The following is a 22,784-nucleotide window of genomic DNA, read 5'->3' on the forward strand; positions in this document are numbered from 1 at the left end:
ATCCCATAAGCTGGCCTGCAACTCAGTATTTGAGTCTCACCTTCCCAAAAAATGAGGTGTTTACTCATAAGATAAATAAATGAAGTACATAAGTAGAGGATTTAGGCCCCAATCATGCACTGTGAGCTAAGAAAGCCACACTGCTGCACCATTAAACTTGGGGCTCCACACAGGTAAGCAGACAGACTGCCTGTACCAGATTCAGAATCAGAATCGGGGCATCAGTCATTTAGTGTTTGTAGGCCTTTCAGAATAAAGTATAGTATAAAAAATTAAATTCATATTTCTATTGTCTTTTAAACTGTACGTAGAATACAAAGTTGAGTGTAGAGACAACATGTATATGTTCCTTTTTGCATAATAGTCCAACACCTCTGTACCACACAGACCTATTGTTGTCCCATAATTTGTAGTGTAAATTACTGAAATCAAAATGCTGACCTGTAAAAATAAACCTGCAGTTAAAAACCATGAGTGCCCTGGAATGTATATCTCATTTCCATGATTGTGATGCCCCATACTTTAATACATGTTTGTAAAACACTTTAGGAAAACAAGTCCTATTATTATTTTAGAGGCCAGCACCCCAGATTTGATTTTTGATAGATTAAGAGTAACAGGAAACAAAAGGGGTCTTTATATTTTAACAATAGTGGCCCATGTAAAGGTCATTAGCAGGCAAGAAAATACTGCCACTTCCACATACACGCCCCCACACCCATGATACCCTTATTGCTCCTTATACAAAATTATGAGATTCTGAGTGGTGCTTAGAAAACCAGAGATTTCCAATAAAATACTGCTGGCCAGAACTGCTTTATTGCAACATATGTGGCAACTGAACCACAATACATTATATACTAAAAGGCAATATCATTGTTTCCTGTCAGGACACATTGCACAGAGATCAGATCTTTTTCAGCACAGAATGTACTTTTATGCATAGCTTCCTGCCCTAGACCAAAACTAAAAGATTTTAAAATAATTCAGTGACAGAAAAAAAGTAGCCATTTGAAGCAAGCATATGACGACTACTTAATTCCAAAATGCATGGATTTGTACCATTATAACCAAGGTTTTTCAAATCAGTCTTAACTCTAATCCTGATGAAGATACATAGCATGAAGTGGGGGAAGAGTGGGGAACAGCTACCAGCTTTGAAGTCATTTACTTCATTCTAATATTATTTAAATTGAGAAGTAAAATAATCCCTTGCCTACAAATGTATAAGGAAGCAGCTTGCATAGGTTTTGATCACCTCACTTTGCACTAGTCTGCTCTTGAAAAAAAGCAACTGGAGAAACTCAGCTAAAATTTCTTTTACAACACTCTTCATATCAACAAGAGAAACACACTTCTCATCTTATTTGGGGCTAAAATGAAAGATCACGTATCTTCCTGAAGATTATCACTCAATTCATTGCTCAGTTAACATCCTAATGCTTTCATTAGTTAAAGCACCCACTATTTTGTGTTGCATTGCAGAGAAAATATTTACAGAGCCAAAATAAAAATGGGAGTTGTTCAAAAATTTAAGGCTAAGGTTACACCTTATTTATTAAAATATAAGATCACTCAAACCAACTAAATGTTCCTATAGCATTGCCAAACTCCCAGTGTACCATTCTTGCTCCTTTAGTACCAGTTTTGGAAGCCGTGTTACTTTTTAAGAGTGATTTTTCTAACAGTTTTAGAAGGCACCAGCCTACTGAAGAAGATATTTTAAATACGAAAGCAGCCATTATACTGGCGCAATAATTTTGTACCACCATTAAAACCAATCTTTCTTTCTCCATCGTTTCTCATAAGGGTCCCACAAAGCTCACAGTCATAGGCAGGAGATATCCTAAAAACTCTGCCCCTGTAGTTTGCTGGTAAGAGTACTGAATAAGTGAATCCTAGAACACTGCTTTTATAACTGTGTTCAAACATATAATCCAATACTAAGTGTGTTGGTTCATCACCTCTTCAACCTTTGACTTTTCCACATAAGTGGTCTAACTTCATGAATAAAGTTTAGGAGGTTTCTATACCAAGCTATACTAGCTGTGTGTCTCATGACACTTTTGTAATTTGCAGTTCATCTGCTTTTTTGAGCAGTGGAAAAGGCTGCTTTGGGTACCTTATTCGTCTAAATCAGGAATTGCTGAAATACATCTATGTTGACATAAGGCTGTCTCAGCATTCTGTCTCAGCACCCTTGTTCTGAGGGTGACTCTATGGAACGGAGTTAAGGTGTTTGTGTAACTTTAGCTATATATCTGCATACTTTCATTTCAGCCCTGAGTGGTGGGGCTCAGGCTTCAGCTTTAGCCCTGGTGGGCAGGGCTCAGGCTACAGTCCCTCCACCCAGGGCTGAAGCCCTTGGGCTTCGTCCACCCTGCCCATTGCGATTGGGCTCGGGCTTTGGCTTTGGTCCCTGCTCCTGGGATCATACCATAATATGTAACAATCATGCAGGGATCACAGTACAATGGAGTTTGAGCCTAAAGCGATACATGCGTTCAATTTTAACTGCAGGTTGAAGGGGGGGTTTTGCTAGGAAACTCCCTCAGGTTTTTCAAAATCCACAAGCTCTTCCAGCAGCCACTCGCCCCTTCTCTTCCCCCTCTTACAGAACCAATTTCTTAAGAATGAAGGTTCCCTTTGCTCCTCCCTCTCCCAATGGGGAGCTCATGAGCTCTGCAAGTGGGAGTTTGATAGGGCCACAAGAAGGGCTGGAGGTGAATCCATTTCTCCTTAGCATGAGCTGTAGATGTACGAAGGCTCACAAAAGATACATATTCAGTCCTGGACTGTAGCAGACTAACCTACTTTTCCTGCTATCTTCCTTAAAATGTGGCAGCACTATGGAAAACTCCCCCCTCCCCATCATCTGCCAGCAACGCAAATTCAACCTGAGCTCTAAGAATCAAGGTGTGGTTGTTTTATTCACACGCCGTCATTAGTAATAACATTTCTACAATTTAAACTTGCTTAAACAATTATGTTAATGATGCATGAGGCAGAACAGATTTCTGTTCACTCTCCCATGGCCACGTTAGCATTGCAGAGCAATCAAGGAGTAAGTAATAGTAACATTTTTGTCAGTAAAGTCATCAGATATGACTCAGTGTCGCAGGGAGCAGATTTGGTTGGGTAAGATGGCATTATTTTTAAACTGTCTCTTTCTGATCAGAAATACAATTCAGTGTGTTGTTTATGGCAGTGGTTCTCAAACTTCTGTACTGGTGACCCCTTTCACACAGCAAGCCTCTGAGTGCAACCCCCTCACTTATAAATTAAAAATGTAAATTTTTATATTTAACACTATTATAAATGCTGGAGGCAAAACAGGCTTTGGGGGTGGAAGCTGACAGTTTGTGACATCCCACGTAATAAAATCATGACTTCCTGAGGGGTCGCAACCCCAAGTTTGAGAACCCCTGGTTTATGGCTTTCAGTATCCATCTTAATGATACTCAGACTGTAAGTGATCACATGGATCAAAGAGTCTGTAGTAAGTTAAAAATCAATATATATTTTTAAACAGTTATCAATGTACAACTGTGAAGAAAATATTGAAACTACCTGAAAAGTGTCAAGATGCTTAGAAAAGCAATTCAGAACCAAAAGGAGTAAAACATAATCAGTAGATAAAATTGAGAAGTGACATCTAAGGAAGTTTAGATGCATGAAAAATTGTGGTTGTAGCAGTATATGTGAGCTGATTTACAAGTATACTAAATACAGTTTTTATTACAAAGTTACACTATAAATTAAATGTTTGGGTATAGACAGACACAAATTGTCAAATGTAGATCTGAAATGCATGTGCAGATCCTGTGGTCTGCATTTGCAAATGGGCTCTTGGGTGTACAAAATGATGAACTGTCCACCTAAGTGTTCATATACACATGCAAATAAGGAATCTGCATTCTAGGCAGCCACTTCTGAAAACTGAGTCCATTGTTTTCAAAACTATGTAGCTCAGCTCAAAATGATTAATGCAACAACAGTTAATTTGCTTTTTGATGTACAATAGCATTTCCCAATCTCTAGAGGCATTAATAAAATAGATCAATTTCTACCATACACTCCTGATTATATGGTCTCTCTCTTCAATTTTGCCTCAGACACCTGCATCACCTAAGCAGGCAACAAGAGTTGTGTGACCTCTTACTTTTATATTAATGAAGGGAGTTACACATTAGTTGATAGCTGGAATAAGAAATCATCTTTTCTGTTGTCTAAAAATATCTAGGTTGTAGAAATGTAGTGAAGGTTCTCTCATCCACTTCGGCCTAGTGAATGTTAATATAACTTCCACAATGAGTGCAAATGTCTGGGTGATGCAGATACAAGCCTAAAGCTATGTGTTGCTCTTGCTCCAAGGAAATGCTCCAAATGCTATCAACAGGAGCCCTGTGCAGAGACTGAGCCTTTTAAGTTACCCTTCTAACTATTACTGCTGGATCCACTTCTCCCTTCGGTACTGTTAAACTGTTTTGTAACCTATTTTGGGTCTTGTATATGAAAATATCAGACCTCATCACATTTGACTGCAGTCTATAAATGCAAGTACAATGCATCTATGCAGACTGCAGTACATCACACAGGTAGCATCTATAGAAGTGGTATGGCTGGTTGGAAAATGATTCATGGAGAGGGAATGGGTGTGGGTCTCTGATCAGCTCCATTTCCAAGGATTTTATTATTATAATGAATATTAAATGTTAATGTGCCAGACTGAAGAGAGATTTTGAGGCACAATCTGAAAAGTCAATAGGAAAATTATTGTGTTTTTAAGGACTTCAAATGTATCCGTGTGTGCACCCTGTGTACAGCGTGCAGCTCTGCTCTGTGTTGCTGCCTGTGTAGCAGCATGCAAGTTCTCCCATCATTCACCAAGCACAGCTATGTAGGGGCCCATGGAGGCTATCTGCTTCATTGCGCCGGAATGGCTCAGCTGCCTGTGGGAACAAGGAGAATTCCTCCCTTGAGCCCCGCTTCCCTATATCTGTGCAACGCATAGCTCAGATCTAAGCTGGGCACTCAGCAGAAGGTTTGTTTTATATTCCTTTTATATTTTACCTTGCACCAGGCCACAAGATAGAGCAGCTTTCTCCAAAGTCTTGCTTGCGCAAGTAAAAGCAATGAGAAGCATGGCTGTGATTTTGGTGACTTGGGAAGCTTTACATCTCTACAGTAAAAACAATAAACCATATTGGACCAATAAAATACAGTTCGATGTATTTTTAATAAACCTAAAGAGCCTGCTGAACAACCTGTGTTCAGTATCATGTCATCACCAACTAGTGTTGCTAGAATAAAGGATCTTTCAGTGTAAATAATTTCCAGAAATTCATCACTTGACCATAACCTTTTACTATGATAAGATGAAACCTAGCAGTACAGGTATCATTTTTAGTATCAGTATTACAATAGCACCTACTAGCCCCTTTCTACTAAGAATTGTACAAACACATACTAAGTAAGAGTATATGCCCCAAAGAGTCTACAGTATTATCATCATCCCATTTTACAGATTGCAAATTAGGGCACAGAAGTATTAAGTGACTGACCCAAGGCCACACAGGAAGTCTTTGGCAAAGGTGGGAACTGAAGCCAGATCTCTTGAATCATAGCCCAGTGCCTTAGCCATAGATCATCTTTCCTATCATCACTGAAGCACATACTTAAAAACTCTTATTTGGATTAAAAGAAAGTTAAACCATTCCGTACAGCATAGTTTTCTGAAATGTCATTGGCGCCCAATGCTGAAGTCTCCACAGGGAAAGCTCCCAATGGTGTCAACAGGATTTTTGGCTGAATTAGGACAGCATGCAAGTTCTGTATATTAAATAACTGACTGTGGGCTTCAAAATCTAGTCTTTAACTCAAGAATTTCTGCCTAACTGAGAAAACCAGCTGAATTACCTGACCTTTTATTTTTAAAACATTCCAGGCCATAGGATCTGCTCATCAATTTCATTATTTTATCATCAAGTACACAAAAACTGTCCTGTATATTAAATAACTGACTGTGGGCTTCAAAATCTAGTCTTTAACTCAAGAATTTCTGCCTAACTGAGAAAACCAGCTGAATTACCTGACCTTTTATTTTTAAAACATTCCAGGCCATAGGATCTGCTCATCAATTTCATTATTTTATCATCAAGTACACAAAAACTGTCCTGAAAGAAGAAAACCAAAACAAACATATCTTTAGTATAAACATTTATGAAAATACCAGTCTCCGATTTTTGTTTTTGGCTTGCTAACATATACAGTTTTGTGGAGACAAAGATAACTCTTTGTCTCTGTAGGAATCTGACACATGGCCCTTTAACATTCCTCCACTCGTGGTCTCTTGTACACTGCACCAACTTGAAGTATCTCATCCTCACTTTCAAGGCCTTGGCACAGCTCCCTCATCATACATGCCAGATGTTGTCTCCTTCCACATTTTCCCTTTCTTTCCCTCCACTAGTGACACCAGACTTAATGCCTTGTTCCTACACCCATTCTCATATCTGATCCTATTTCACACAGTCCCCTATGCCATTTTGCCAAGTCTTTTCTAATAGAAATTCCTCCTAAAAACCTATTTCTGCAAAGCATACAAGAAGTCAACTTATAATAATTATTAAAAAAAAACCACAAAAGGCTCTCAATTATCCCCCCTCTAGATTTATCAGTACATCCTGTCTTCCATGTGTCTGCATATTAGAATGCAAATACTTTGGGGGGGAGGGGTGGACTGTCTTCATTTTTGTCTTTGTACAGTGCTCAGTATATCAGCAGCAATAAATCGATAAAGTTATTTTAAAGCCTCTCTTTATCATATCAATGATCAGGGTGAAAATTCATGTAATTCTACAGTGCAAGTATGAGTCTGGAAGCTCAGAGGCAATTTGATAAAATACCTGCAAGCATGGCAGAAACCATTCCCATCAGTCTCTCAAATAAACTGTTCCTACTTTCTTTCAGAATTTTATTTCTTTTAGCTCTCCAGTTCATTTTTGTTGTTGTTGAGGGTCAGTTGAAACAATGCTTTTCTCCAGTTCAGAAGTACCAGTATAAGCATTTTTCAATCCAGCTATAACAGGGGTGGGCAAACTTTTTGACCTGAGGGCCACATATTGGAATAAAAATTGTATGGTGGGCCATGAATGCTCACAAAATTGAAGTTGGGGTGCAGGAGGGGGTGAGAGCTCAGGTTGGAGGTGCAAGCTCTGGGGTGAGGCCAGAAATGAGGAGTTCAGGGTGCGGAAGGGGGCTCCGGGCTGGGGCACAGGGGGTGAGGGTTCCAGCTGGGGGTGCAGGCTCTGGGGCAGGGCTGAGGGGTTTGGGGTGCAGAAGAATGCTCCAAATTGGGATCGAGGGTTAAGAGGGCGGGAGGAGTATCAGGGCTGGGGCAGGGGGGGTTGGGGCATGGGAAGAGGCTCAGGGGTGCAGGCTCTGGGCGGTGCTTATCTCAAGCAGCTCCCAGAAGCAGCAGCCATGTCCTCACTTTGACTCCTACACAGAGCCGCGGCTCCATTCGCAGGCACCACCCCTGCCGCTCCCATTGGCCATGGTGGCACTTGGGGCGGGAGCTGCATGTAGAGCAGAGCCCCCAGATGCCCATATGCCTAGTAGCCGGAGCAGGGCCATGCCGCTGCTTCCGGGAGCTACATGGAGCAGCCACCAACCCTGCTCCCCAGCTGGAGCGCCAGAGCGGGGAAGCCCCAGACCCCGCTCCCCAGTCTGAGCTCAAGGGCTGGGTTAAAATGGCTGGTGGGCCAGATCTGGCCCAGGGGCCATAGTTTGCCCACCTCTGAGCTATAATGCAAGTGACTCACTGAAAGTCCCAGTTTATTACTTCTGCCTTCATTTGTTAATTGAGATACTATAAAAATAAGCAAAAGTGCTGGTGCTTAGCTCAAACTTGGGGGAAAAATAGCAGGAGCATAAACTGCTGCTTCCTTCACACCCTGGGTCAGTAAAGCCAGAATCATTCTGGGAATCCACTTGTTGGCTGGAAGCCAGCACCTGGTTCACCAGGTGCCCTGATGACAGCCCAGTCAGATCAGCACACTCATAAGACCAGCCTCAGAGCTTAAATTCATAACTTTGCTAGACACTAGAAATCATGGTCTTACTAAAAACACTGGATTTATGGCTTATTACAACAATCTATAACCCACTAATCCCCTTTTTTTGTCCTATGATTTTTTTGTCCTATAGTGTTAATAGGCCAGTTCACCTTGAATCGTCCCTTAGTTTAGCACAGAGGTAGGCAACAGGTGGATCACGGGCCAAATCCAGACCACCAGATGCTTTTGAATGGACCCTGAAATAATTTTATGTACTTATCATCATTGTTGGGGGTTTGGGGGGGGGCATTCTGGTCCTTCACTACACTTTGACCAAGAAATTTAGACCTGGACAAAAAATAGTTGACTGCCCCTGGTTTAGCATATTCTATCCGTTCAACCTTGCTGGGACACTCAGACTACCTTTCCCAGACCTACAGAAGAGCTCTGTGTAGCGCCAAGGCATGTCTCTCTCACCAACAGAAGTTGGTCCAGTCCAAGATCTTACCTCACTCACCCACCGTGTCCCTCTAATAGCCTGGGACCCACGCGGCTACAACACACACCGTAGGGCACAGACACGAGCTCTCCCTGCGCAGCTCTAGCAGGAACCCCGCCGCGCCTGGCAGGGAGGTGATGGGCTCATCATCAGAGCAGACCCTCCTCAGGTGTGCGATTTCTCCAGCAAACACATCCTTAGCCGGGCAGCCCCCCACGGAGCCGGACCCCAGTACTCGTGGCGGTCAGTTCTGCCCCCCGCACCCCTCCTCCACGCTGCATGTCACACTGCCCAAGGGGCAGCTCGCCCCGCCCGCAGGGGGGACTGACTAGCCCTGGGACACGAACCCGCAGCAGAGGCGAGAACAGCCGCCTCGGGCAAAGGCAACTGACCCAGGGCCACAGCTGGACACCCAGCCCCCGGCACCGCGCAAACGCCAGGCTGCAGCCTTTACCTGGGGGAGGGAGGCTCAGCCCTGCTCTGGGCGGCCGGCGCTAGGCTTCACCTGCGGGGCCGTCTTGGCAGGGGAGGCGGGCAGCCGGGCTGGAGACGCGCTGATGGAGAAGGCGCCCTACACTGCCCAGAGACCAGCACCCGCCGGGCTAGCTGCCTGCAGCGCCGCCCCCCTGTCGGCAGCCGAGGGGAGGAGCCCGGCGCTGCACAGCCCAGCGGACCTGCAGCTGCGTGTGAGCGCCGCCGCCGCCGCCTTTCCCCCGCGCCTGAGTGTACTGGGGGAGCGCGCTCAGCTCTCTCCAGCGGCCGAGACTGACTGGCCCTGCTGCTGGTTCCTGGGCAGCTTTGGCTGCTGCCCAGCTGGGGGGACTGAGGCATCGGGGAAGGCCCGGCTGCCCCTATAGCACCCCTCAGTGGAGCATGGGGGCCCCAAACCTTCAAAACGCCTGAGTCAGGCTGCCATGCAGCCTGAGATTTTATTAATTAAAAAGGGCCCCAAATTGTCCCTTCTTTGCCTTCCGGTTTGCGATCATTTCCTGAGGTTATTTTCCCCCCTCACACCTGCACGTTGGAGGGGCTCAGGGAATCACCAGCCTCCAGAAGCTGAGGCTTTAAGGAAAACCATCAACTATCATGAGATGAGGTTACAGGGGGCAGCACCATGGCATTTCCCCTTGGTGGAAGTCGGGAATTGTGTTAAGGATAGTTAGCTCCAGCCATACTATGGTAGCACACAAAAGCTGCAGTGTTAGGGACACTGCTGTAAAATGCATAGTCAGACTCACACAGTTCCTCACAAGGTATTTAAGCACCTAAATCCCACCAATTTCAATGGGAGTTGGGTGCCTAAATATCTTTGAGGTCTCCGCCCTGAAGTGCTTACAACTTTAATTCCATGAACCTAGAAAAAGAAAGCTTAATGATCTGCAGTGTCCTTAATCTAACCCTCAGGAAGCCCTATTATGTTATTTTATAAATGTTGCTGTTAATTTCTAAAAAAAACAAACCCTATTGCTATGTTTGTATGCAGTGTTACTGTAGCCAAGTCAGCCCAGGATATTAGAGAGACAAGGTGGATGAGGTAATATCTTTTATTTCAAAAGCTTGTCTCTCTCACCAACAGACATTGGTCCAATAAAAGGTATTACCTCACCCACCTTGTCTTTCTACTATGGCTGTGCTTGTAATTCATGCTCTAGGATGGTACCACTGCCCTCTACTGGATGGATTCGCAAGGCATGAGGGATGAACTGTATGCCATAGTCTGTATATCGCTAGCAACGTTTCTTTCCTTTTACGCATTTTGTAGGAGGCTGTGCTTTGGGATCGGGCGGCTCTAGGCATTTCGCTGCCCCAAGCATGGCAGGCAGGCTGCGTTCTGCGGCTTGCCTGCGGGAGGTCCACCGAAGCCGCGGGACCAGCAGACCTCCCACAGGCAAGCCGCCGAAGGCACCCTGCCTGCCGCCCCTGCGGCGCCGGCACACGGCCGCCCCCCCCCCCCCCCGCAGCTTGCCATCTCAAGCACACGCTTGGCATGCTGGAGCCAGGAGCCGCCCCTGTTTGGGATCAAAGTTCTAAATTCTACACTCCGCCATCACCTTTTGAGCAGCTAGAATGCGTAGTGAGAAATGTTCATTCTTTGAATGCCAGAGATTTGCCACACTATTACTAATCATTATATGGTGTGTGCTCTGATAATACAGAGAGCACTACACAAACTTTAATCCTTATGCCCCTCAGCCCCCAGTGAGGTGTATAAATATTCTTATCCCCACTTCACAGACAAGACAACAGATACAAAAAAGATTTCTTGACTAGCTCAAAGCCACACAGCAAGGCAGTGGTACTGCAACATATACCCTAGAGTCCAGATAATGCAGTATAGTCTTTTACAGAATAGAACTTTCATTTGAAAGGATCACATTACATTCTGCTTTCCATACGATCCTGAATGTACAGTATATTATATTATATGCCTTTTGTAGTGCTAATGTGATAAATTATCTATTCAGGTATACACTAGTCCTTGTCTGTAGCATTTTCCTATTATGATACAACAGGTGCAATTACAGTGAAACTTTTTGTTAACAGTCACTTACTAACCCTGGCCACCTGTCCTTATGGGCAATGAAATCTCAATCTCTGTTATACAGCTGCTTGTTAGAACTTCACGGAAAATAGCCACTTACATGCCCACCATTAACAGTTTTCCCTGTATTTTTTTTTTTAAGTCTCATCCCCAAATGAAATGGTCCACTGCAGTGTCATTGAATAGGCAGAATAAGGGATGTCTTAGTTCAGTTATTAATGTTTACAATTTTAATAGACAAAATGATAATTAACCTATTGTCTTCTTGACTCCAATTGGCTGAATTTTTTTTCTTAATTCCCTACCCATTTTTAAATGATATAGTATAGGCTCTTATTAAAATAATCAAACAGTTTGCACAAAATTTACATTTGCAACATGTTTTAAAAGGTTAATATAGTTGGCCTGAGTTTTAGTGTCTTAACCTGAATTCCTGGAAATGCTGGTCCTGATGAATGCACAACCTCTTTGATCATGCTGGAAGTATTTCCTACATAATCTTCCACAGAGCCTGTTGTGCCTACCCATGGTGTTGCTCACCTCCCATTCAAAATGCTTGCATTATGTTTTGTGATTGTCACTATCAGACAAGGAGAAAATCCTCGAAGTGCTCTCCCCGCCTTCCTTCAGACTTGATTGTTGACTTTTCCGCAAAGTGGCTGACCTAGCAATGGGTCAACAGCCCCCTCTACAGTATGAAAATTACTCTATTAGAGTGCCCACTTAATTCAGATATTGCTGGGTTACAGCACAGTTTGGTAAGAAAGTTAGACATGGTTTGGTCCCATCTACACAGGTACGACCAAAATTCACGTGTTAAACCTATGAGGGCATTAGTCTGTAGTAACCAATCAGCCCAAAGGGTAGAATTTATAGTGTAGCTTGGACCAAAGGTACAGAACTGGGAAAGTGGTTCCTTACGAAGCATGTAGTTTTATATTTTTATGTTTCTTTCACATGACCTGTTATTCCAATAATACACACAGATGCTAATGTGACAAGTTCACTTTGTTAGAGGTTGTTACTGTGCTCTGTGGGAGCCTCCCTTGGAATTAAAAAAAAAAAAAAAAGTTATCTGGAAAGCAATTGTCTTCCTTTGGTTCCTTGCCTGGGAGAATCATTATAAATATTGCATATGCAGCAGGTTTATTTCTTCCATGCTTACAACGCTCTCCCTATCGCAGTGTGCTGAGTGCCCACTCTTTTCATTCAAATCATCTCTGAAACCCCACTTCAGCAAGGTTCACAATATTAACCCACTGACTGAAAAGCAGTGTATGTACTACAAGGCTCAAGGGATTCCAATCTATTGTTTCTGATCTTTGTGTGCCTTTCAGACTACCAGCTCCTTGCAGCAAGGAGGTCTGCATTTAGTACAGCACTCGGTAAGCTGTCTGAATGCATAAAACATTCTGCATTGAGAGCAGCTATAGAATTAGGTCCAAAATTGTCTGTGTTAGAAGCAAGAGCCACACATTAAATTAAATTATAGAAAAGTTGTGACCAAGAATGTTAACACACTGGAGGCTCCTTGCTAAGAACATGAGGTTATTACCAGATTCAAAATATATAATGGAAGACTCAAGCTTCTCATTTACGGTCTTCTCACTAGATGCCCTCAATGTAATAATTGGCTTACCTGCCCATCATTTTCTTGTATTTAAAAATAAATAGGTTTGCCATCCCTTTAAAGAGGCAGACCTATCACCCTGCTGCAACAAAAATACAGCTGAGAGAGGCAGTCCTGCCCCACGGGGTTTGAATTGGATCTCTGAAGGAGATCAGAACAAGGTTATGTACTCACTGTTTGTAAGACCAGGAACCTTGCCCTCCACAAGGAAAATAAACCTGCTTTCAGAATCTGCTGACAATCATTCGTTCCTCCAATCTTTGTAGCTTAACCCCAAGCTTGTCACTTCCATGGCTCTCTGGGCCAAATCCAGGTTACAGTAAGGGCCAATGGCAAAACACCCCATTGACTTCAGTGGGACCAGGATGTGATCTTGCATACTGGTCTTTTAGATGCGCTTTACAGACAGCATACAGAGGGATTGCTTCACTGCCATTGAAATCCAGCCACCTCTCATCTGCAAGCAATCCATCCGGCACCTGCACACTTCATTAAAATTTATGAAGCAAATGAAGAATTACTTATATAAATGAAGATCTCCTTTCCCTTCCCCGCTCCCTTTGCAAAAAGTGCTATGGAAACTTTCTTGAAAATAAGTGCTCAGGATCTTTCATTTACATCTCATCTCTAACCATACAGTGGCCTCTAGCATTAGGCTGGGACATTGGTTCATAACTGAATTAGAGAGAAGTGTCACTTAAGCCTCGATCCTACAAACACTGGAGCACTTGCATAAAACTTTATTCTTGTTAGCAGTCCCAGTAAAATCAACGGGCCTAAAAATTGCCAACCCAAGCACTTAATTCTCATGGCAGAAAAAAAAAAGTCAGAAGATTGGCTTTAAAAACATTACATTTAAAAAATTATTACTGTCTCTTTTGCTTTGCTTTCAGTGCCATGCTGTAAAGAAACATCAGCTAAAATCACCTCGGCCTGTGGAAAATTATGCCCGTATTCAGTACCAATTCTCTATACTCATAGCTTTATGCAACTGAACAATTCCCTCACCTTTGGCAGGCAGTACTCACCACGGCTGGTATTGTGAGTGACACCATGCAAAAGTACTCTGAAGGAGAAGCACCAATCAGCATGTCTTGTTTAAAACTTTGAGGGATCAAGAGAAGGGAAGATTATACTAACAGTGGTACCTCTGTGTTTTATCTGTAGGAGCTGCCAGTGCAGCTTTGAGGGGTTCCCCTTCCACAGCTGTGGAACGCCTGAGCCAGATAAGGAGAAAGAGGATTCCGGATGACATGTTCAGTGAGCTCCTGCGAGCCAGAGCTGCATCAGACTGTGAACATAAGGCCTGGAGGATGAATAATGCAGACTGTATGGAGAAGGAAAGAGCAGACAGGAGAAAGGTCCAGGAATTGGAGAGGGACATGATGTACCAGGACATAATGGAGTTTCCTTCTGCAGAAAACACAAATGCTTCAGACTGTTGTGGACCTGCAAGTTCAACAATCCTGGACTCACCTCCCTTTGCAGCCCTTGGAGAACTCCAGAATAGCACCTCCCTCAACTTTCCATGTGGCATCAGGGGCTGCATCCCTGTTCCTACCACTACACACTGGGGGAGATATTAAGGACAAATCACAGCTTCACATACATGGACCTGAGAGGCCACGGTTGATGCATGTGTAGCTAAAATGGACATGAATGTTCCTGCCCCTTCTTTAAGCTCTCTTCCATAAATTAAAGTTTTAATGTCTTTGCTTTTAACTTGCACAGAATTTTTTCAAATGTTTTTGTTATTCAATAGAACTCGATTGTTTGGAAAACACGTCATTTTTTATAAGTTCCCAACATATGCTGCAGACTGCCTGGTGGTATTGAAAGCACCAACTTACCTGCGATTGTATACTTTGATACTACTCATAGGATCAGTGACATTCTGTGCAATAATCATAAATGTACAGCAAACACCACAAAATTAATAGATGCATTGTCAATTTTATATTCATAGATGTACACCAAGCACAACACAATTCCTAACAGGCCCCCAAACTGCAAGGCCTGGTAGAGCATAGTACACCACAATGTTTTACTGTGTCTCTCTTAAAGCACTCTTTTAGAGCCTCCATGAGCTGTATAGCTCTATGCTGAGCTCTTCAGATAATAGCACTTGCATCCGGCTGCTCAGACTCAGCAGACAGCCACTCCACCCCCATCCTGCAGCTTGGCAGCAGCTTTTCACCATTTGCGTCACAGATATTAAGCAGGATACAGCAGGCAGCAATAACCATAGGGATATTTTTCTCACTGAGATCCATTCTTGTGAGTAAACAATGCCTGCATCCCTTCAATCTACCAAAAGCTTATTGAACTGTCATTCAGAACCTACTGAGCCAGTATTTAAGTCTTTTCTTGGTGTTGTCGAGGTGGCAGGTGTATGGCTTCATGAGCCAGGGTAGTAAGGGGTAGGCTGGGTCCCCCTAGGATCACTATTGGCATTTCAACATCACCACTTGCAATCCACCGCTTGGAAAGAATGTCCCTGCTTGTAGCTCTCCGAACAATCCTGTGTTCTTAAAGATGAAGGCTTCATACATCTTTCTTAACCATCTAACACTGATGTCAGTAAAGCATCCCTGGCAGTGATCCATCAGCATTTGCATAATCATATAAAAATAGCCCTTGCTGTTGATGTACTCAGTGGCAAGGTGGTCTGGTGCTCAGTTAGGGACATGCATGCCATCTATTGCTCTACAGCTATTCAGGAACCTCATTGCTGCAAATCCATGCTCTATGTCCCACAAAGAACTAAGAGTCACAGTCCTGTATAGCAGCAGACAATTAATGGCACTACATGCTTACATGACAAATGACTCCGACAATGGATTTTCCAGCACCCAAATGATTTCCTGCTGATGAGTAGCAATCCAGCATTGCAAGTTTCTACAGTGTGATCACCACTCACTTCTTATCAGTGCAGCTATCATTCTGGTGTCCCTATGCTGGAGGGCAGGCAAGCTCAGCACACAAATCCAGGAATATGGCCTTGTGCATCTGAAAGTTCTGCAGCCACTGCTCATCATCCCATAGCTGCGTTATGATGCGATCCCACCAATCTGTACTCATTTCTTGGGTTCAGAAGTGGTACTCCACCCTTTGCAGCTGCTTTATGTATGCCACCAACAACCTTGAAATGGTTTTCACTTTGTCCCACAGCAGTCTGCTCGCCAGGAAATCATCATGTTCCCCCAGCTCTTCTTGCAGCTCTGTGCTCACAACACTAATAGCAATAGGACAGAGCTCCATAGGCTCCATGCTTCTGTCAGAAATGATGGACAGTGACAAGTCCCGCACAGGTTCATACAATTTTCAAAACAGGCATGAAAATTATGGGATAGAGATGGCATTACGGGGTGGAGAAAACTGTATGATGGGAACTTGACCTCTCGTTCCAGTCACCCTTGTGCAACTTGTTTCTGCCCAACTATGCATTGCCAAAACTTCCCAAAAGTCATGGCGCTGGACAGTGGAAAGTTGCACAGTGGGATACCTACCCATGGTGCATCACAACAAGAACTTCTGTTAAGTACAGTCAGTGCCAATGCAAGAAGCCAAGTACACATGCGTGCAAGTGATATACTAACTGCAGCAGCTCTATGCCAATGCAACTTGTGTCAGCAAAAGTATGCAGTGTAGACATGCCCTAAGTATCTTTAAAGGGCTCCCAAACAAATGCTGACCATATTTTTCTCTGCTTAGCATAGACCACAGCTCAAGTTGGTTTACCTGGAAATAATATAGATTTTAGCATTAGTAACTCAAAAGTGCTTTCCTCAATTTAAAATATGTATTTATCACATGTAAATCCAGGATATTTGATAAATACACTGCTTGCAGTGTTCCTGGCATCAAGTTACTTGAGTTGTCATGCAGTTAAATGTAATTAACTAATGGTTATTTAATTTTTCCCATGCTATATAGAATGTCTTTTTTACTGCACAGCAAATATGGAAGTAAAGGTCATTCATATCTGTTACTGTCATAATACAGGCACTGTGTGTCTCTATTTAGAGAACAACAGCCAAGGAAATAAAAGGTGTCACACAGCAATATTTATGTGGGTGAAAACAAGAGTTGTTAGCCAAGTTTAATGGACAATCCTTCTTTTATTATGCAATTTTGCATAATTATGCAGCTTGATTGTCTCTGCTTTTCTCTTTGATGCCTCTTATGAAATAACCCACGTCATTTAAACTGAAACTTCTGATCTGCTGAGTTTTAACTGATTCAATCTGCAAATGTAAATTGAGTCCTTACTCAAAATTATTATTTTTAAGATAGTATTACATAACCAAAGTATCATTTTGAGCCAGCATGACAGGATCATTTCTTCATCTGCACATTACCGCAAGAAGGGGACTGCTACAAGTAGGGAGGTCATTCTTCTCTTGTGCATGAGATACAGGCCTAATTTGGTCCAAAATGAGAACACCTCCCAGTAATTGTCACTTGGGAATTAAAAGATGCAACACAGAGTGCTCCAGAAACAGCTCTCATCACAGCAAACCTGTTCATTAAAAAGCACTACCATTTTAGTCACCCTTCACTTGGTAAAGCTCAAAAGTCAGCAAACCACACTGAATGCATGAGATTTTAAATCCAGGATATGAGGTTTAGGGCACCATTATTAATAGCATTATGTTCTGAGAAGAGCAGGAAGCAGAGAGAGGTATCCCAGGAACTGGGGAGGCTGATGTAGCTCTCCACCATTAAAAATGAGTAATGTGGCTTCACTACTTCACTCCTCTGCCATACCACTGCTCTCTTGCTAACAACTGACCTACTTGATTTACCTCAGAGCTGGTTTTAGGCCTTGTCTCTCAGTCCACACCGGTTTGCTACAAAACCAAGACTAGATTATTCGAGTACATCAAAATGTGATTAAAGCTTCAAGGTGGGGGACCTCCCATTCACCCAGAAACAATGGTGTTGTTATCTCCTATTCTTACTAGAAATTCAAACCCAGAAGCTAAGAGGCTCTGGTTTCTCATCCGTCAGCTACAACACCCCTAAGCTTTCCCTTTTATCAGCATGGAACTTCATAGACTCTCCATTGCAACCCTGTGATGAAGGCAAAGGATGCTGAACTACCCGCACCTGGCCCACTCTTTACAACTTCATGCAACTTCCCTGAAACCTCCTCCCATCAAACAAAGTATCACAATTTTGAGTAGCATCACACCCTACTTCTTATCTTTAGGGCAGCAGTCCCCAAACTTTTGAGGGTCATGCCCCCCCCCTTACCCATCTGCACTCCCCCTAGAGCCAGGAGCGGGGCCATGGCTTGGGGTGGGAGGGAGGGGACATCGGTAAGGGGGCTGAGGGTGGGCAACAGCTGCGGGTGGGGTTGGGTCTGGGAGCAGGGCTGCAGCCAGGGGATGGGGCGGAAACAGAGTCACAGCCTGGCTGCAGTGGGGGCTGGCAGCTGGACTCACATCCAAGTGTGGCTCTGCTCCCGGCCTTGCCCACATCCTTAGCCCTGGGCCGGAAATGAAGCCAGTGGCCAAGGTTGGGGGCTGGCATAAGGCTGAGAGTGGAGCTGCACCAAGGCAGGGGACAGGCATGGGGCTGGGAACCAAGGATGCGGGTAGGGCATGACTGAAGCAGAGCTGGGGGCAGGGGTGGGCTAGGTGATGCTCCCTCCTCCCCACTAGGTCCCACCACACCCCGTAGATGTTCCTCCATGCCCCCTTAGGGTGGGTGTGCCCCACACTTTGGGGACATCTGCCTTAGGGACATGGGAAGTGAGAGTTGCTCTCCAAGGAAGCCCAGAATCCTTATGTAACAGTCACCAGCTTGGTCAAACACACCAGGCATTGAACCAGGGACCTCCAGAACATAAAGCATGAGCTGCTATAACGTGATCTGGAGGCAGGCAGGAGAAAAGATGAGAAGAAATAACAGAAAGCAGCAGGAGCTGCAGGGAGCGAGAGGAGGAGGAGCCTCTTATGTACCTCTCTAGCACCCCCAGGAGCCTGGAGTGATTTAACACCAGCTTCTCAGGGAGCTTCCTGTTTCCTGCTGCTTCCCTGAACCCACTTGAGGAGAACAGGCAGTCAACTGAAGTAGTAAGAGCCAGTTAGGCCCTTAAGACGCTGATATCTGCCCTCACTCAGGCCCTGCTACCAGCCTGCTTATTTATCAATTAAGTGTTGAGAGCCATTATAGCTGGCACAGAACAGCAGTCATGAGTGAAAGAAGAAAACGCCCCTCTAGGGAAGCATTCAGAAAAAGAAAGAAAACACAGGAAGCTTTTCTGTTTAAGCAGGAAGGAGCTCTCCTGAGATACATAGACACAAAATGTTCATGGTGAGGCTTCTGGCCCCAGTGAGGATGCGAGTGATGAAGAGATGCCTGATCTTCCAGTTAGTCAGAGTGCAGGTGACCTGGCAGCTAGTGCAGCATCCATGTCTCCATCTCAAATGGATGTAACCATGCACATTCCTGAAGAAAAGTGTAGATCAGAGGTGGAGGCGCAAGAAACAGCTGCTGCTGAGTTTAGTTCCTTAAGTTTAGATGATCCAGGACTGTGGACCCACTTGAGCAGTAGCCTGAGGGTCTTCCTCGTACTGCATGGGCCACAGCAAGTGAAAAACTTCATGTTCCCCAAAGACAATGAAAATAGAAGTTCCCATCCTACATATTACTGGCGTGAAATCCCCAATGGTGATGAAGTGGAGAGGCCATGGCTCATGTACTCAAAAACCCAGTATGCTGCATACTGTTTTTGTTGCAAACTCTTCCAGTCTAATGTTCCAGCTACATTGGGTTCTACAGGAACAAAGGACTGGAAAAATCTGGCTAGAAATCTGGCATGCCATGAGAAGGCAGCAAATCACCAGAGAGCATTCCATAGATGGAAAGAGCTTGAGATGAGACTAAAAGTTAAAAGGCCAACATAGACGGTCAAAATCAAGAGAAGATTGCATCAGAGTTTCTTTACTGGCAAAATGTTCTGAAAAGGCTCATTGCCATTGTGAGAATGCTTGCTACCCAAAACCTAGCACTATGTGGCACTTCAGATCAACTGTATGTGCCAAACAATGGAAACTTCCTTAAAACTGTGGAGCTGATGGCTGAGTTTGATGCTGTACTCCAGGAGTATCTAAGAAGAGAGTCACCACCCAAGAAATGTACACACATCACAACCTTGGAAAAACAATTCAAAATGAGATCATACAGTTACTGGCAACAAAAGTCAAACAGAAGATTGTGGCAGATCTGAAGTCAGCAAGATATTACTCTGTTTTTCTGGACTGCACACCTGACATCAGCCATATGGAACAAATCACTTTAATGGAGCGTTTTGTAACAACAAAAGAACCTAGTGAAAGTGTCCCTGCAATGGTGACTGTTAAAGAGCATTTTCAAGAATTTATTGACATTGAGCTACCGGAGCTGGTATGAAAAATGTGCTTCTTAAAAAGCTGGAAGACAGGGAATTGCGATAGCTGACATGAAAGGTCAGAGGTACAATAATGATGCCAACATGAGAGGAAAGAAAAGAGGCATGCAGACACGGATCCAAGGGTTAAATTCTCAAGCTTTTTTTTGTCCCATGCAGTTCTCATTCATTGAACTTCGTGGTTAGTGATGCAGCATCGACTTCTAGTGAAGCTGCTGAATTTTTTAATGTAATTCAAAGCATTTATTTATTTTTCTCTCCATCAACTCATCAACAGCAAATTTTGACGGAACATCTGGAAACATCCTCTCTGACACTGAAACCACTGAGTGCCATACGATGGGAAAGTCGAGTGGAGGCGATGAAGCCTATGAAACACCAAATTGGGAAGATAGATCAGAAGTCGGCAACCTTTCATAAGTGGTTTGCCAAGTCTTCATTTATTCACTGTAATTTAAGGTTTTGCATGCCACTGATACATTTTAATGTTTTTAGAAGGTCTCTAAGTCTATAATATATAACTAAACTATTGTTGTATGTAAAGTAAATAAGGTTTTTAAAATGTTTTAGAAGCTTCATTTAAAATTAAATTAAATTAAAATGCAGAGCCGTCCAGACTGGAGGCCAGGACCCAGGCAGTGTGAATGCCACGGAAAAAAAATCAGCTTGCATGCCGCCTTCAGCACGCGTGCCATAGGTTGCCTACCACTGAGATAGATGATGCCACAGTTGCCATTATGGAGGATAACGTTATGACAGGAACTGTTCATGGGAGAACAGTGGCAAAGGGAAATGGAATCACCAGAAACAACTTCAAATTTCTGTGTGGCTTAGTGTTGTGGCATGACATACTGTTTGAAATAAGTGTTGTAAGCAAAAGACTCCAAGGTGCTGACTTTGTCCAGTTGATATATCTGGAGCAATGGAACAAAGCAGTCATACCTACAGTCTTACTGGTCACATGAGGGAATTCAAAACATTCAGAAGAGTGCACAGAAGCTGGCAGAGGAACTTCACACTGAAGCTATTTTCCTACCCATTCAAGAATACAAAGAGTCACCAAAGAAGACATTTTGATTACGAGGCATCGGATAATCCCATAAGAGACCCCAAACAATTCAAAGTTGAATTCTTTAACCAGGTGCTAGATTATACAATACAGTCAGTTGAAGAACATTTCATGCAGCTCAAGGAACACAGCAGTATATTTGGGATGTTGTATAATATTCCAAAACTCCTCACTATACCTGAAGAAGACCTACACGAGCAATGCAAGACACTAGAGACAGTGTTGACACATGATGACATGCGCGATATTGATGCAAGTAATTTAGGTGATGAACTGGAAGTTCTTTCAAGATACATTTCAGCAGGATCAACTCCAAAGGCCATTCTGGAATATATGTGCACAAATAAGATGACCACCCTCTTTCCAAATGCTTTTGTTGCTCTGCACATACTTCTAACACTTCTTGTAACAGTTGCCAGTGGAGAATGCATCTTCTCCAAGCTGAAGTTAATAAAAACAGATCTACGCTCCACAATGACACAGGAGAGGCTAGTCGGCCTTGCAACCATTTCAACAGAGCATGAGCTGGCCCAGACTGCGGACCTTCAGCACAAAGCAGTTCAAATCTTTGCAACCAAGAAGGCACGGAAAGCACCACTTTGATTATTCAAACAGATAAAAATGCCAGTGTTTACTATGCAGACAAGAAAAGTTAATTTTCAAAACACCTGAACAACAAATGTGTTACTTAAAATATTTGAACAAGGCATTTAAAATGGTTAGTTCTCCTTTATTGGGCTAGGTAGCAGAGCAGTACCATGAAAGGAGAAGAACAGGAAGAAGGCAGAATTGAGACCTTTCAAAGTTTTGGCCCAAGCAAGGGGGCATGAGGGTGTCATTTGAGCTCCCCTCTTCAGGTGCCAAAATGGTGCAGGCTGGCCCTGCTAAAAAGCCTAACTAATAAGCAATTTACTACATCCAAACAGTAACCAAACATTTCTAAGCATTTGATCAAGATAGCACTGAACCGTTCAAGAGTTTACTTTTTACACCCTTTGATAAACAAGTGATGTCATTGCCAATTACTATCTTTAGCTAAAAGACAATTTAAGCAGGTCACCCTAATTTCCAGTCTTAAACCAGTTAAGATTTACAACCTCCTCTCTTCCAAGGCCTTTTCTCCACTCCTCCTTGCTGCCCAATAGTTTTTCCATTGCATCTGGGTTCACACAGGCTTTAAACACTTCCCATATAAATATCAGGTTCCTATTTTCCTCTTCTTGGTGGAAGACTCTTTGGAAGAATGGACTGGGAGAAAGCTTTCACAACAGGTTGAAACTTGAGCTGCATCTTTCCAAGTTTATATCTACCATCCTGTCCCTTTCTCCACTGGCTTCTACTCTATGCCCACATTAGAGAACAAAGTATCAGTTCAGGGTTTCAGGGCATCGTGACAACATCACCATTTTACTCGCAAACAAAACTAGGGCTTAATATTGCTAATTCTACAAAGAACTCAAAGCCAAGGTTTCTTAAATCACCACCACTGCTGCAACTGCGCTCATAACACATCCATGTGGCAACTACAGGAATTGTTCACACAGAGGAGGAGCAGTAATGTATT

General features: G+C 43.5%; 1 protein-coding gene across 1 annotated transcript in view; it reads right to left on the reverse strand.

The window, feature by feature from the left end:
* ARHGEF28 (Rho guanine nucleotide exchange factor 28) overlaps positions 1-9,154 on the reverse strand; it is a 206,540-nt gene extending 197,386 nt beyond the window's left edge. The window contains exon 1 of the mRNA XM_050945287.1: positions 9,014-9,154. The gene's annotated coding sequence lies outside the window, so the exon portion shown is untranslated. The remainder of the gene's footprint in view (positions 1-9,013) is intronic.
* Between the last annotated feature and the right edge of the window lie 13,630 nt (positions 9,155-22,784).

This window comes from Gopherus flavomarginatus, chromosome 3 (genome assembly GCF_025201925.1).
Source record: "Gopherus flavomarginatus isolate rGopFla2 chromosome 3, rGopFla2.mat.asm, whole genome shotgun sequence".
In the NCBI taxonomy this organism is placed as follows: Eukaryota; Metazoa; Chordata; order Testudines; family Testudinidae; genus Gopherus; species Gopherus flavomarginatus.